The following is a 15,093-nucleotide window of genomic DNA, read 5'->3' as shown; positions in this document are numbered from 1 at the left end:
AATGCCCACAGTTTGCAGTGTTTATGGGAATCTTTAAAAGCTGGATTTTCAGGCGAATTCAGCATCTTCATGACATTTCAGACTCAATTTATAATCAACGGTTATTTTAGCTCTAATGGCAAAAAGCACCAGTTTTGCAGTAAAAAGCATTTATGAAAAGGGAAGAAGGAAACATGAGGTAAAGAGGAAAAAAATACTTCTTTCCCTCCACCCTCTCCCAAACTCCTCCCTACCCCCTAACAAGCAAAAGCTAGATGGCATCTCTGGGCTTCATCTTGGAGCCCTGTCCTGCGCTTGCTGGCATTGATGACCTCACGTTGGGCTTTCCTCTGCTCCCCACCCGGGAACAGAGCTGAGCAATTCTAAACCCCCCTTCCTTGTAGAAACGCTTAGGTCACTGTGTTTACCAAACTGGGCTAAAGTAAGGATCTCTGGGCCCCAGCCCAGAACCATGACTCTGAACTTGCAAGAGAGAGGCTTGGTGAGCTGTTATTTAACACAGTCCACTGGTGATTCTTATCCACCAGTGAGTTTGAGAAATGCTTTGTTCGGGGAGTGAGGGGGCAGGTTAACTATCTATTTCCCTTACGCATTTAACTTTCTTTCGCTTTCTTCCTTTGCCATTTTGGCTCTGCCTCTGGATGCGCTTAAGATGCTGTAACTCTCTTATACATATGGCATTCAGACCTTAATACTTCACCCTGTTAATTCTACCGCTTAATCACATGCTACTGATTCTCAAGGAAGAGCAAGAACATGTTCTGCTCCCTCCTCCTTTGAAGAAGTGGAATGAAGAACAAAGCCGCAGGGGAGGATAGCTAACAAATTTTTGAAACCTCACTGTTGCTCCATAACTTCTTTAGGATAAATCTGCGATTGCAGCTCAATGCCTTCACTGCAGAATGTGTCCGAGGCCAGGACTGAGCCCTGACTTCTGCTCTGTTCCCCCGGGGGTACCCAGCCCAGGGCTCCCGGGACCCAGCTGGAGGCCCAGAGAAGCAGGGGCAGGGAGGGCAGAGCCTGCTGCTGAACGAAGGTGGAGCATGGAGCTGGCCGTGGGATTCTGGTTCAGCAAGGTCCCTGGCACCTGAATGGCTCAATCAGGAGGCCTCTGGGTCCCCTCTGGAAGGATGCGACCATGTTGCTGCTCTCCCATTAGTCCCGCCAGGCCTGCTCCACAACTACCTTGGAGGAGGCCACCTTGCAGCTCTCCACTGCTTTCTCTCTTTCTCTAAAGTTTCTAAGTCCACTTCCAACTCTCCTGCTGAGAGGCTGGTTTTTTATTTGTAGGTCACATGATTGAGAGCCCAGTTTTTGTCATTCTTTTCCCCCAACAGTAGCACATTTCCAGACTCAATGAGGAAGCCCCTTAAAGTCTGGGAGTCGTGGAAGGGGGCCTAAGAACTCCCTTCCAGGGGTGCATTCACTCGCAGTTGCAGGGACCTGGCCCTCAGATCTAGGCCAACACATGAAGCGATGCTTGTCTCCCTGGCTTGCCAGACTATCCAAGGGGGACAGACTTCGGCTCAAAATAGGAAAGCACTGCCTAGTAGAATAATGTATTTTGTGCAAAAGTGAGCGCCCTGTAAGCACACTGTCAAGTAGCTCCCAGGGAGGCCATGAAGAAAGACCTTGAATTCTGAACATTGGTTTAGGTTGGGGGGTAGGAGGTGGCAACAGACTTGGCTAAGAGGGCCTCTAACATGGGTGATTGCAAGAAAGCATCACCTGAGATTAAATGAGGCTCTCCCTGTCTCTGCCACGACCCCCATTTCAGCTGGATGTTGCTTTTTAGAAAAGCGCTTTACTGAAAAATACATCGGTATGATATCAGGCCATATTTATACAATACCTACTGTGGGCCAGGCGCCAGATTAAATATTTGACACCAACTTTTAATCCTTTCAACTCCCCTTTGAGATAGGCACTAACAAACAATCCTAAAATTTGTATGGGGCCACAAAAGACCCCGAATAGCCAAAGCAATCTTGAGAAAGAAGAACAAAGCTGGAGGGATCACAGTGCGGATTTCAAACTACACTAGAAAACCGTAGTAATCAGAAAGTACAGCACTGGCATAACAACAGACACATGGATCAATGGAACAGAACAGAGCCCAGAAATAAACATGTGTATACAGTCAATTTACAACAACGGAGCCAAGAATATACAACCGGAAAAGGACAGTCTCTTCATGAAATGGTGCTGAGAAAACTGAACAGCCACATGCTAAAGAATGAGATTGGACCATCATCTTATATCACACACAAAAATTAACTCAGAACAGATTGCAGGCTTGAGTGTAACACCTGAAACCATAAAACTCCTAGAAGAAAATAGGCGGTAAGTTCCTTGACATAGGTCTCATTGATAGTGTTTTGAATCAACCAAAAACAACAAGAACAAAGATAAACTAAAAAGCTCCTGCACAGCAAAGGAAACCATCAAGAGAATGAAAAGACAACCTAACAAATGGGAGAAAATATTTGCAAATCATATATCTGATAAGGCGTTAATATCCAAAATATGGAGAGAAAAAAGATATAAAAATTATATATACGATTTAATAGCAAAAACCCAAACAACCCAATTTTAAAATGAGCAAAATAATTGAATAGGCATTTCTCCAAAGGAGACATACAGATGGCCAGTGAGTACATGGAAGATGCTCAGCATCAGGAATCATCAGGGGAGGACAAATTAAAACCATAGTGAGATATGACCTCACACCCAGATGTGGAGGAAAGGGAACCCTTGTGCACTATTGGTGGGAATGTAAGTTGGTGCAGCCACTGTGGAAAACAGTATGGAGGTTAACTCAGAAAATTAAAAAAATAGAACTACCATACAATCCAGCAATTTTACCTCTGGATATCTATCCAAAGAAAAAAAAAAGACCCTGCTTCAAAAGATATATGTACCTGCATGTTCATTGCAGCATTATTTACAAAAACCAAGATATGGAAACAATCTAAGTGTTCACTGATGGATAAATGGATAAAAAAGATGTGTACACACACACACACACACACACAGAATATTATTTAGCCACAAAAAAGAATGAAATCTTGCCATTTATGACAACATGGATGGACCCAGAGGGCATTATGCCAAGTGAATAAGTCAGACAGAAAGACAAATACTGTATGATCTCCTAAATATGGAATCTTAAAGACAAACAAAACAATCTCATAGATACAGAGAACACATAGGCTGTTAGATTGCAAGAAGCAGCGGGGGTAAAAATGAGTACACTGTTTTTTGTTGTTGTTTGTTTTAGGTTAAATAAATTGAGTATTTTTTTAAGAGAGAAAAGTACTGCTCTTCGTTGCTAGATGAGGAAGACAAACACAAGAGGCCATGTGACTTGTCCTGTTAATTGTGGGGCTGCACAGAGCCCAAGCCCCCTCACTGAACTGTCGTCTCTCAGCTGTCCCTTGGATCTCAGGAATGGTGATTCTGGTCGAGGGCTTGGGAATTGAGGGTCTAGACCACATCTCAAATGGTTGACCTTGGGCACCACCTTGGAGCTTGTTAGAAATGCAGCATTCAGCTCCACCCCTGAGCTCCTGAATCAGAATCTGCATTTTCAAGGGACACCGAAGTGGATCTTGTGCAATTGAAATTTGGGAAGTTCTGAATTCCAATGTCACTCATTTGTTTGGTCTGGTTCTTTTCATCTGTACTCTGACTGCCCTGTCCCTTAATCTCCTTCCATAGTTGAGATGGGGAGGGAGAGGGAACAATGAACAGACTCTAAATCTGAAATAATGCCCATACTCTTACTGCTTTGACAAATTCCTCTCACCTCCAGATATTTTGGTCAATTCTCATTAAAGTCCTGATTTGTACTGCCTGGGAAAGGGACCCGGGCTAGTTGGAAGGGGAGGGAGGCAGCAGAGACCACTGGTCAGGTCCACTTGGGACCAAGTCCTGTCCTGGGTCCCTGGGTCCTGCCTGCCACCACTGCCCACTCTCCTGCCCGCCCCCCTCCCCGCCCTGTAGGCGGCTCCCCCACCAGGAGAGTCCCTATGAGTCCCTGAACATGACAGTCCCTCCAGCCACAGCCGATGTTATTAATTTTTAAAACAAACTTCCTGATTGAGGTTCTGGCTGCCTCTAAATTGTCTCTACAAGGAGACTGTGTACTAATTAACCCATAGAAACAATCAATGATGTACCTTTTTCAAGTTTCAGGGTGATTAGAATATGAAAATGAAGAGCACAATGGTGCAGATGTTTTAAAATCACAGCAGACAGCAATTAGTGACACGGAAACCAGCTGCTTATCTCTCCAGATAAAGCCTCTTAATAGGGAATTACACTGGAGGAGTCATTACCCAGATGGATCTCGAATGATTTACAGAGGAGGCGGGGCAGCGCTAACTTTGATTTGTGAGCAGGTTCTTGTCAAGCTTCCTTCCTTACCTCAAACAAGGTGGATTTGTGGCTGGGGTGGAGGCAGGCTGCACCTTTCTACTTTTTGCCTGGGGCAGGGATGTTGCCAAGGATAAGGAAAGGAGAGAATGGGGCCTGCAGAAGCCACAAGCACCTGCCTTCTTGATTCAGGCTCCATTGTTTTGGGATCAACTCCCTCAGCGGTCCCTGTGCAAAGCGGGGAGGGAGGACTCTAGGAAGGGGAAACAATGAGTAGCTGCTGCTTCAGGTGTTCCTTTGAGAAAAAAGTCCCGAAGTCCTACAGAGTGGCTTTGGGGGTGTGTGTGTGCATATACATGGGTGTTGGGTGTAAGGAGTTCTAAATAATCAGTGCTTGATGTACTCTGTCTCTCTCTTTCGTAGTTGAGGTAAAATTTACATATACTGAAATGTATACATTCAAGGGGTTTTGACAAATGTATACAGCTGTGTAATTTGCACTCCTGTCATCATTTAAAATATGTCCATTATCCCCAGAAACTTCCATCCTGCCCCTTCACAACCACACCAGTCCCCACTCCACCTTATAGACAACCACTGTTCTGATTTAGACTAGTAGACATAATAGACTAGTTTTGCCTGTTCTAGAACTTTACATAAATGGTATGGTACAATATGTACTTTGGGGGGGTCTGGATTCTTTAGCTCAGCTTGTGTGTGTGATTTATGCATGTTGTGGATTAGCTCTACCCTTTTCTTTTTATTGATGGATTTTGTATTCTCCTGTTGATCAACACCTGGGCTGTTTGCAGGTGCTTTCTACTCAGAATTAAGTTGCTTTGAAGTTTCTATGAAAGTCTAATTGTGGATAAATATTTTCATCTCTCTTGGGTAAATTCATAGGAGTGGAATTGCTGAGTCATAGTGTATATTTAGCTTTAAAAGTTGTGACCAAATCAAGTTCCAGAGCGGTTGTACCATTTTGCAACCCCTCCAGCAATGGATGGGAGTTATAGTTGCTCCTTATCTTTGTTAATACTTGTCAATCTTTTCAATATTAGCCATCCTACTGAGTATATAGTAGTATCTTCTTGTGGTTTTAATTGGCATTTCCCTGATGACAAATGATTTTTGAGGACACTGGCGTGTGCTCACTGGCCACTCCTACTTCTTTTGTGTTCCAAAATATATTGGCGAAGGTGTTTTGCTGTTGGGTGAGGTTCAGTTGGCTGCATGCTGATCAAATCTTCCATATATTTTTTTCTGATTTCTTTGGTCAGTTTGTTTTATTACTGAGAGAGGAGTGTTAAAATCCTTTTAATTGTGGAATTGTCTCTTTCTTTCTTTAATTCTCTTTTTGTCTCAAGTGTTTGAAGTTTTGAGTTGCAAACAAATTTAGTAGTATTGTCTGTTCTTGATAAATTGACTTCTTTTTTTATCATTTTGAAATGCCTCTGATTATCTCAGTAATACCTTTTGTTCTGACTATTTCACATTGTATGGAGTGTCTCCAGCATTCTTAAAATAATGTTTGTGTGCTTTATCTCGTTCTATCCTTTTACTTTTAAGCTGTGTTCTTATATTTAAAGAGTATCTCTTGTAAACAGTCTATAGTTGGGTCTTACATTTTCATTCAGTCTGACAACCTATCCCCTGTGTTGTTGTTGTTGTTGTTGTTGTTGTTGTTGTTGTTGTTTTGGAGTGTTTAATATATTTTGAGTTAATATAAGTAGTGTCGAGTTTGTCTACAATGTTACTATGTTTTCTCTTTGTCTTATCTCTCTTGATTATGTTTCCTCCTTTTTTGCCCTTTCATGGACTAATTAAGCTCTCTTTAATATTCCATAAATTTCCTTCTGTTGGCATTTTTGATATATGTCTTTATTTTTAGTGGTTACTCTAGAGATTACAATGTGCACCAAGTATCACAGACTACTTTGAACTATTATCACATCCCTTCAAGTATAAGAACTGTAACAAGCGTATGTAGTTGACCTTAGAACAACAGAGGGGTTAAGAGCATTGACCCCCGCCCCCGTGCAGTCGAAAATCTACATATAACTTTTGATTCCTGTCCCAAAACTTAACTACTGGGAGCTTACTGTTAATTGGAAGTCTTCCTGATAATGTCAGCAGTTGATTAACATGTATTTTGTGTGTTATAGTACTATACACTGTATAATCACAATAAAGCAAGCTAGAGAAAAGAAAAGGTGTTAAGAAAATCATAAGGCAGAGAAAATAGATTTACAGTAGTGTATGGTATTTATTGAAACAAATTTGCATATAAGTGGACCCACCATCACACCCACGTTGTTCAATGGTCAAGCGTACTTCCATATACCACCCTCTCGTGTTTTGTTTTATTGTTGTACACTTTATTCCTACAAATGTCATAAGCTCCGTGACATATTACCATTTCTGTTTTAAGCAACCATTTGTCTTTTAAACTGTATATGTGCCCACATATTTTCCACTTTCATGTTCTTCATTTGTTCATGTAGATCTGAGTTTCCATCTGGTATTATTCCCCTTTACCCTGAAGAACTTCCTTTTACATTTCTTATAATTTCCATCTGTCAGCAGTTGATTCCCTCAGTTTATTTATCTGAAAATATCTTTATTTTGCCTTCATTTTTGAAGGGTATTTTCACTGGATATAGAAATGTAAGTTGACTGTTTTGTCTTTATTTTAGCACTTTGGAGATGTTATTTCATTGTCTTCTGGCTTGATTTTTACTGACGAGAAGTCAGACATTATTTTTGTCATTGTTCCCCTATAATTTTGTGTCTTAATTCTCTGGCTGCTTCTAAAAGTTTTATCTGGTTTTCATCAGTTTGTTCACAATATGCCTAGATGTGGTTTTTGTGTGTGTTTGTTCTGTTTATTGAGCTTCTTCACTATGTTAATCTGCATGTACTATTCTCCTTCTCTACTTCTGGGGTGCTAATTATATATGTTAGACTTCTTGATACAATTCCACAGGATACTGAAGCCTTGTTTTTTTTATTTGTTTCTTTGTTTTTTACATCTTTCTCCCTTCTTTCAGTTTGGATCATTTCTACTCTCTCCCCATCATGTTCACTGAACTTCTCTTCTGCATTGTCCTATAAGCTGTTAAGTTCATCCAGTGAATTTTTAATTTCAGATATTGTATTTTCCCAGTTCAGAATTTTCATTTGGTTATTTTGGTATAGTTGCCATCTCTATGCTGAGATTCCCCATATGTTCATCAATTATGTTCATCTTTTCCTTTCAATACTTGAATATTGTCATAATGGCTGTTTTGGGGGCCTTGGATCTATCTTGGCTCTCCTGGTTGTGGGTCACGTTTGCCTCTTTCTTTGCTTGTCTAGTGCATTTTTTATTTTGTCCTGGATATTGTAGTTACTATATTGTAGAGATTCTGGATTTTGTTGTTTTCCTTTAAAGAGTTTGACTTTTGTTCTGATAGATAGTTAATTTACTGGCAAGCTAGCTTTATCCTATTGAGGATTCTTTTCAAACTTTGTTAGGGAGGGACTAACATAGTTTCTATTCTGGGGCTAGAGTAATCCTACTCTTAAAGAGTACCATTTCTGGGATATCAGCTGAGTTCCTGAATATTCATTAAAGTTGCCCCACTCTGGCTAAGCAGAAATCCAACACTGCCCAATACTGGTGATGTCAGGACTCTATGTTCAGCTTGTGGCCCCCTAGTAGCTGAACTCTGCTGGGCTTCATGGAGCCTTGCCCTCAAGCGCAGATTAAAAATTGGCCAAAGATGTAAGAATATCCCTATAAATGTTTCTGGGGTTTCTTTTCTACATGGCTCCCTCTTCTTAGGTACCCTGTCTCTCAAATCCCAGTTCCTCCAGCCCCAAACTCTGATCTCTGTTTTTTCCACATAGATCCCACATCTCTGGCTTCCACTTTTCTGTGCCCATCCTCAGAAAGTGCTCCCAGGTGAAGAAAACTAGGGATACAGGGGCCTCATGAGTTTCCTTCTCTCTAGAATCACAGCACATATTATCTATAGTCCAGTGCCTGAAAACAGTTGCTTCGTATAGTTTGCTCAGTTTTATATTTGTTTCCATGGAAAGGGTAAGTCTAATACCTATTATAACATTGTGACTGGAATGAAGTCAATGATCATTTTAAATTATGCAGAATTACCATGCATTCAAGGAAGCATATGTTAGGGGCCTCTGTCTTTGCACCAGCTGTTATCACCCCCAGGAAAAGGAGTGCGTTAGTATCGCTCAAAACAGCCCCCAAATAGTAAATCAGGAATGGTTCATATGGGAACTAAGTCAAGGTGACTTCCCAGGGTAATTCACGTGACAGGAAATGAGGGCACATTCACTTTATATATGTCATTGGAAACTTTATGTCTGTTTAGGAGCTGGGTAGTGCTTCTGTTCAGGCTGCTATAACAAAATATAATGAGTGGGTGGCTTATAAATGACAGAAATTTATTTATCATAGTTCTGGTGGCTAGAAAGTCCAAGATCAAGGTTGGCAGATGCAGCATCTGGTGAGAGCCTGCTTCCTGCCTCATAGATGGCCTTCTTCTCTCTGTGTGCTTACGTAGTGAAGGCCAAAAGAGCTCTTTGGGGTATCTTTTAATATAAGAGCATTCATCCCATTCATGAAAGCTCTACCCTCATTAATCACATTGAGTTCCCAGAGAACCCACTTCCTAATACCATCACTTTGGGGTTTAGGGTTTTCAACATATGAATTTTGGAGGGACATAGACATTCAGTCCCTAACACCCATGGAATCAAAGGATCATAAGGCCCTGGTTGAAATAAGATGGTACTTAGTGGCATTCTTCTATACCTACCATTAGCAAATGCAGGAATGAACCAGGCTAAAGAGAGATCTTCTGGGGTCAAGTTCAGTGGAAGCTGGTATATGCATTCTTCCTGTTCATGAGCCTAAAGGGTCATTTTCAAAGTCTTTAAGTGACAGAACCATCTCTTCCCACCCCCACTCTCTTAAATGAAATCCTTTGCAAGGCTGTTCTGTTTATTTGGGGGTTAAAAGAATGATGTGAAGCATCTCTCTTGCCCCATCCGCTGGCTATGGTTCAGAAAAATCTTTACAAAATCCAGGACTCTGTGGAGTCCTAGTCCATTTGAAAACCACTGAACTGGAACATTTGGTAATATCAGAACCTCTCTAGTCCCTAACCCAGACCCCCTGTCTTTGATATAATCCAGTGGTTCTCAACTTTTTCTGCTCATTTGGATGGCCAAGAGCTTTGAAAAAAGTACTACTGTTCAGACCCCACTTCTAGAATCCTGATTTAATTGGTCTGGGTCAGATCCTAGGCATGGTGTTCTTGATGAAGCCTCCTGGATAAGTCTAACGTACAGCCAGGATTGGGGACCTTTCATCAGACAGTTTCTGGTTACATTCCTTGTCTCCCACACTCAGTTCTTACTCAGCCTTGAGCACTTGCTTCAAGCCTCAGAGATAAATGCCAGGATACCCCAGGGCTCTGGGGATTGGCCTGCATGAGTTGGGGAAATAGAAATCCCAGAGTGGGAGGTCATGAACACCTGCATTCCAGATTCTTTCTGGGAGGACAGTACTCTCATCCACCCATGCGGATGATTTTTCTGCCCACCTCACCTTGCAGTGGACTTGGAATACCTAAAGAGGGTACCGTGTTAGAGTTTCTTACTATGTAAATTACAGAGAGTTCAGAGAGCAAAACAAGAATGCTCAATGGTGCCAAATTGCATATCCTAACGGGCCTATGGTGGTTTGTTCTACATATTTACTACCAAAAAGTGCTGCAAATGTCATAGCAACCACAGAAGAGCCCCACCCCAGAGGAATTATGATATTCAAACATTAGATCAGTGCTCTTAAAACTTCATTGTGCATCGGAATTATCTGGAGAGCACGTTTAAAATGCACATTCCTTGATCCCACCCTAAAAGATTGCAATTAGTAAATCCGCAATGGGGCCCAGGAGTTTGTATTAATGACCAGTACCTTAGGTGGTTCTGATACAGTGATCCAGGATCCCATCTTGAGAAGCACCAGTTGCCAAATTAAGAGCAAAAGCTCCCCTCGTGACTTCATACCCAGGCATATTTTCCTACTCTTGTAAAGCAAAATATCTCACGAACAGTAAATTTAAATTATCGGTGTCAGCAGAAAGTAGCACAAACACAGCTAACCCAAAAGAGTAGTTTATTGCTCACAAAGTCATGCTTGATTTTTGATGAGTTATATGATTTTTCTCAGACCCAAATAGCCCTCTTCTCTCATTGTGACAACCCTTACTTCAGATAAGCCATAGATAAGGCTTGGTGACTCATTTTCTTCCCATTTGTATGGATTTTTCAAGTTTTTATGCAGCGATCTAATGCTTGTTTTCATAAGTAGACAAAAATCAAGTGCTTTTCCAAAAGAAATCTAACTTGTACAAAATTTAAATGTATATGATACATTGGTTGTAGCGGAGGGGATAGTTACCTACTTTACAAAATAATTCTTCACATTCCAGAAGAACTTGCTTCCATAAACATATCCTTTAGGAAGGAAATCTGTCTAGTTTTCAAAATGGTGGTTCACTGATGAACATTCGGCATCTAGGCTCAATGGGCATGGAAAGTATTGTTCTTATAAAAGTAAGCCACACCTTCAAAATGACTGTGTGGGGGCTCTCGGGTGACTCAGTCAGTTAAGCGTCTGCCTTCGGCTCAGGTCATGATCCCAGGGTCCTGGGATCCAGCCCCGCATTGGGCTCCCTGCTCTGTGGGAAGCCTGCTTCTCCCTCTCCCCCTACCCCCTGCCCCCCTTATGCACGTGCGTGTGCGCTCTCTCTCTCACTCTTGCTCTATCTCAAATAAATAAAGTCTTTTAAAAGAAATGACTGTGTGTTTCACAAATAATTTATGGGGGTGGGGGAACAGCCAAGAGATAACACTGGGCTTAGTTGGTACTAAAAGTTTTCCACAAAAATAATTGGCCTAATGTAGAATATCATCAGGCCTTCCCTTATTTGGTAACCATCTTAGGCAACACCCTTGCTGTGGACAGAGGGTAGTATGGAGGCCTTAAAAGATTAAGGTCTTACTCCCAGAAAAATGCAGAATCTAAGGGGAAAATGGAAATGAGTGCTAAGCGGGTCAATAAAGCCCCCAGCCAGTGACCCCCATGGGAGCCCAGGACCAGAGCACTGGCGGGGTGGGAGGGGAGCCTGTACGCACCCCACCCCTCCCCTGCCCCTGCCAGCATCGAGCTAGGGGCCCGTTTGCCATGTCCATCTCTGTCTCAATGGAGTAAGTACTCAATTCTCAGTGAAGGACATATTGGAACTGACAGCTTCACCATTGTGTATATAATATGTCATGGCTGACAGATGAAGAAATGGGATTCTGTGAAATGCAGCAGGATGTAGCCATCAGCCAAGGCTGGAGAAAAGCTGTGTTCTCCTGGACCCCTTACAGAGTACTCCTTCTTGGTCCCCCTTACCCCTTCTCCGCAGCCCATCTCAGTGCGGGGCTTTAAAGCACCATTTCCCCCTATTAGTCCTGATCCTTTGTTGTGCTTCCCTTTTGTCCACGCTGCCCTTTGATTGTGGAGCTCTCCCAGCAGGGCAAATTGCAGCTGAAATGGTAGAAACAATGAGATCAGGCAGTGTCCAGATGGAGGCACCGGGAACCAGGCACACTTAACTGCATGACTTTGAGCTGGGCTGCCCTGGGTGTAAGTGAGCAGGCCCCACCTTTCAACTATCACAGTGAAATCCACCCCCCTGACAGTCACGTGGCCTTCCTCAAAGGCAGAGTTAATTGGAAAGTGAAAGAATTAACAGGAGATGAGGGAGAACTAACAGTAAAAATTGCATTGAAGAAGAGTTACCTTGCAAGTGCCTTTAGTCCTTCAGTATTGGGGAAGGATTTTTTTATTCGTTACCTAATGCATTTGAGTGCTCCAATTTCCTTATGAGCCATTATCAAACGAATGATTGGCAGCTTGTTATCTTCTGTGTGCAGCCACGTATTTTGTCATGGTAATAGGCTTCTCAAACATGATTTTGTTTATTCACTCAGCAAACATTTATTGGGAACTTTCTAGGTGGTTTGCTTTGTCGTGGGCACCGGGGATAAGAAGATAAATGAGTCTGTGACCTCAAAGTACTTACAGTCTAGGAGAGGGAGATAGAAAAGTACACAAATAAATGGCATAGAGCATTAGGAGGATTGTGATGGATGTCTTTATGAGAGACAATGGTGCATGCAGAAGGAATGACATAAGAAAATAGGCTGGAGGATGTTGTAATATACAGGTCATTAATCTCACTACTGACCAAATAAAATACCCATCACAAAATGCGTGTTCCTTAATTCATTTAATAAACATTTGTTGAGTGCCTACTATTTGCCAGGCACTGTGCTTGGTACTTCTGTGATGGTGTATACAGGCTAGAAAGGGAAACCGGCATTAATTCAATTAATGCACAAATCAAATGTAAAATTAAAACTAAGATAAAAGTCCAACAAAGATGACCTACAGGGTTTCATGAAAACTTATAAGAGGAGTATTTCTGTAAGGCAGGGGGCCTCCTATGATCGAGCTGAGAGTTGAACACAGAGAGTTAATTAAGGATGCTGCTAGGCACCAAGAACAGGAAGATGGAGCAATAGAAACAAACAAACAAAAAACTGGTGAGAATCAATGACCAAGAATTCCAGGTTCACTATGAAGCCTCTTTGTGGACTTCTGTGACCAGGTCTAGAAGAGTGGAGGAGGTGGAAGGAGTACGGGAGACAGGGTGACTGTAAGCCCTGCTTTGCTGGGGTCCAAAAGAGTAACTCAGATTTTTGGTCCCATGGCAATGTTTAGTAAGTGCCACGACTAACTCTCAAAAATGTTCTAGTATGAGTTATCAATTATACTGTTGCTCTAAAGAGTAGGACATTTTGTTTCCAAGCCCTTTTGTAGACTTGTCATCCTGTGAGTATATAGCCAGTGCCAACTAAAATCTAAAGCACAAATGACAAATCAGCAAAGTTCTGATTCATAAAAAAAAAGATAAGTGGCATTTAATATTTTACGCCATGAATAAGATTTCTGTTTTTAGTTTTTTGTTTTTGAAAATGGGACAGCAGCCTATGTGCCCAGCAGTAATTCCTAGCAAAGTCAAGTGACAGGATTAGTTCTCTAGAAGTTGATGATGGTGGTGTCCACTAACCATTGCAAGAGGAAGAAAAAAGGAAATACATTTTTTTGTCTTAATTTCTCCTGGGCTTAGCTTGGGGGCGATTCTCTCAAGATACTTAACAAACAGAATCCAATACTAGAAGTATAACAAGATTTCTCAATATCAGAGAGGCAGAAAATAAACCTAGGGATTCCAGAAATTAGTGTGAAGGAAACCCTACTTGCTTTACTGCATTGAATTTTACCCATAATGCTTTCTGACATCTATGTTTTGATTCTTAACAGGGACTATGGTGAAAAGTGTTTTCTAATGAAGTATCAATGCTGGAGCATCAATGGCAAACAGATTGGTATAGATAGATGACAGATACATGGACAGATACATAGAGATAAAGACAGATACATGTTACAGGCTAAAACTTCCTAAATCCACTAAGCCAATCACCCTTTACTTCTCAGTGGAGATATTACCCAAAACTTTCTTCAGTTTACTAGTATCTTCCCTTCTTTAACAAATCTTAGGGTAATGTATGCTGTACATTTACTACTTGTGTGTATAAAACACGACTTACAATAAACTTTGAGGAATGCTTCTTTTGTACTGGTAGCATGGCTTAAAATCTATCGGAAATAACGTTAGCATTTTTACATTAAAAAGTTTTATGTCTTGGGGCAGCTGGGTGGCTCAGTTGATTAAGGGTCTGACTCTTGGTCATGGTCTCAGGTCATGGTCTCAGGGTTGTGGGATTTGAGCCCTGTATCTGGTCTGTGCTCAACACAGAGTCTGCTTGAGTTTCTCTCTCCATCTCGCTCTGCTCCTCCCACTCATGCTCTCTCTCTCTCTCTCTCTCTCTCAAATTAATAAATAAATCTTAAAAAAAAAAAGCTTTAATGTCTCAAAATGATGTGTTCAGTATCTACCCCCTTAGTGATTTTGTAGACACTAGTTATGTTGGGCCTCTAGCACAGGTTCTGCTTTTCCCAACTGAGGAGTCGGTCCTAAGGAAGGTGCCAGAGTCTGGAGACTTTCCTTTAGAATTCACGTAGGGAAAGCACAGCTGACAAAGTTCGAAGGAGTGATCTTGAATGACCGTGCTTTTTTTTTTTTTTTTTTGGCACATTCGTCCAGGAGACTCAAAGTTCCTTTTGAGACTGTCCAAGAGTTTCCTCAAGATTGCTGTCAGTGCCCAACCCAGGCTTCAGGATGCCTCAGAGGGCTACCTCCCAAACACTGTTCCACTCCTAGGGTCAGAAGGATTGAAGGTCTTTTGTGCTTCTTTCCTGCTTCATTTCTTCTTCTCTGTGTCCTTGACCAGCCCCCTTGGCCCCACACATTCTTCAGACTTCCCTCCCCAATCCTTCAGCTCGTGCTGTTTTCCCTTGTTGCAGTGGTTCTCAGGGAGCTACTTGTTGGAGCACAAGAGATGCTGAACTCCAGGGTAAAGTGCAAACAGAAGTGAACTTTTGTAGGAGGAAGCAAGGGAAGGACGTGAGTTGGATGGGAAGTGGGGACAGAAATCAGAGGCAGCTTGAGTTAGGCAAAG

General features: G+C 41.9%; 1 protein-coding gene across 5 annotated transcripts in view; it reads left to right on the top strand.

The window, feature by feature from the left end:
* SETBP1 (SET binding protein 1) overlaps window positions 1–15,093 on the top strand; it is a 362,001-nt gene that overhangs the window by 240,146 nt on the left and 106,762 nt on the right. The window lies entirely within an intron of this gene.

Source organism: Callorhinus ursinus, unplaced genomic scaffold (genome assembly GCF_003265705.2).
Source record: "Callorhinus ursinus isolate GAN/ISIS: 27379988/994484 unplaced genomic scaffold, GSC_fseal_2.0 scaffold11, whole genome shotgun sequence".
NCBI lineage: Eukaryota > Metazoa > Chordata > Mammalia > Carnivora > Otariidae > Callorhinus > Callorhinus ursinus.
Note: the sequence above shows the minus strand (reverse complement) of the source record. Positions and strands in the feature narration are given on the sequence as shown.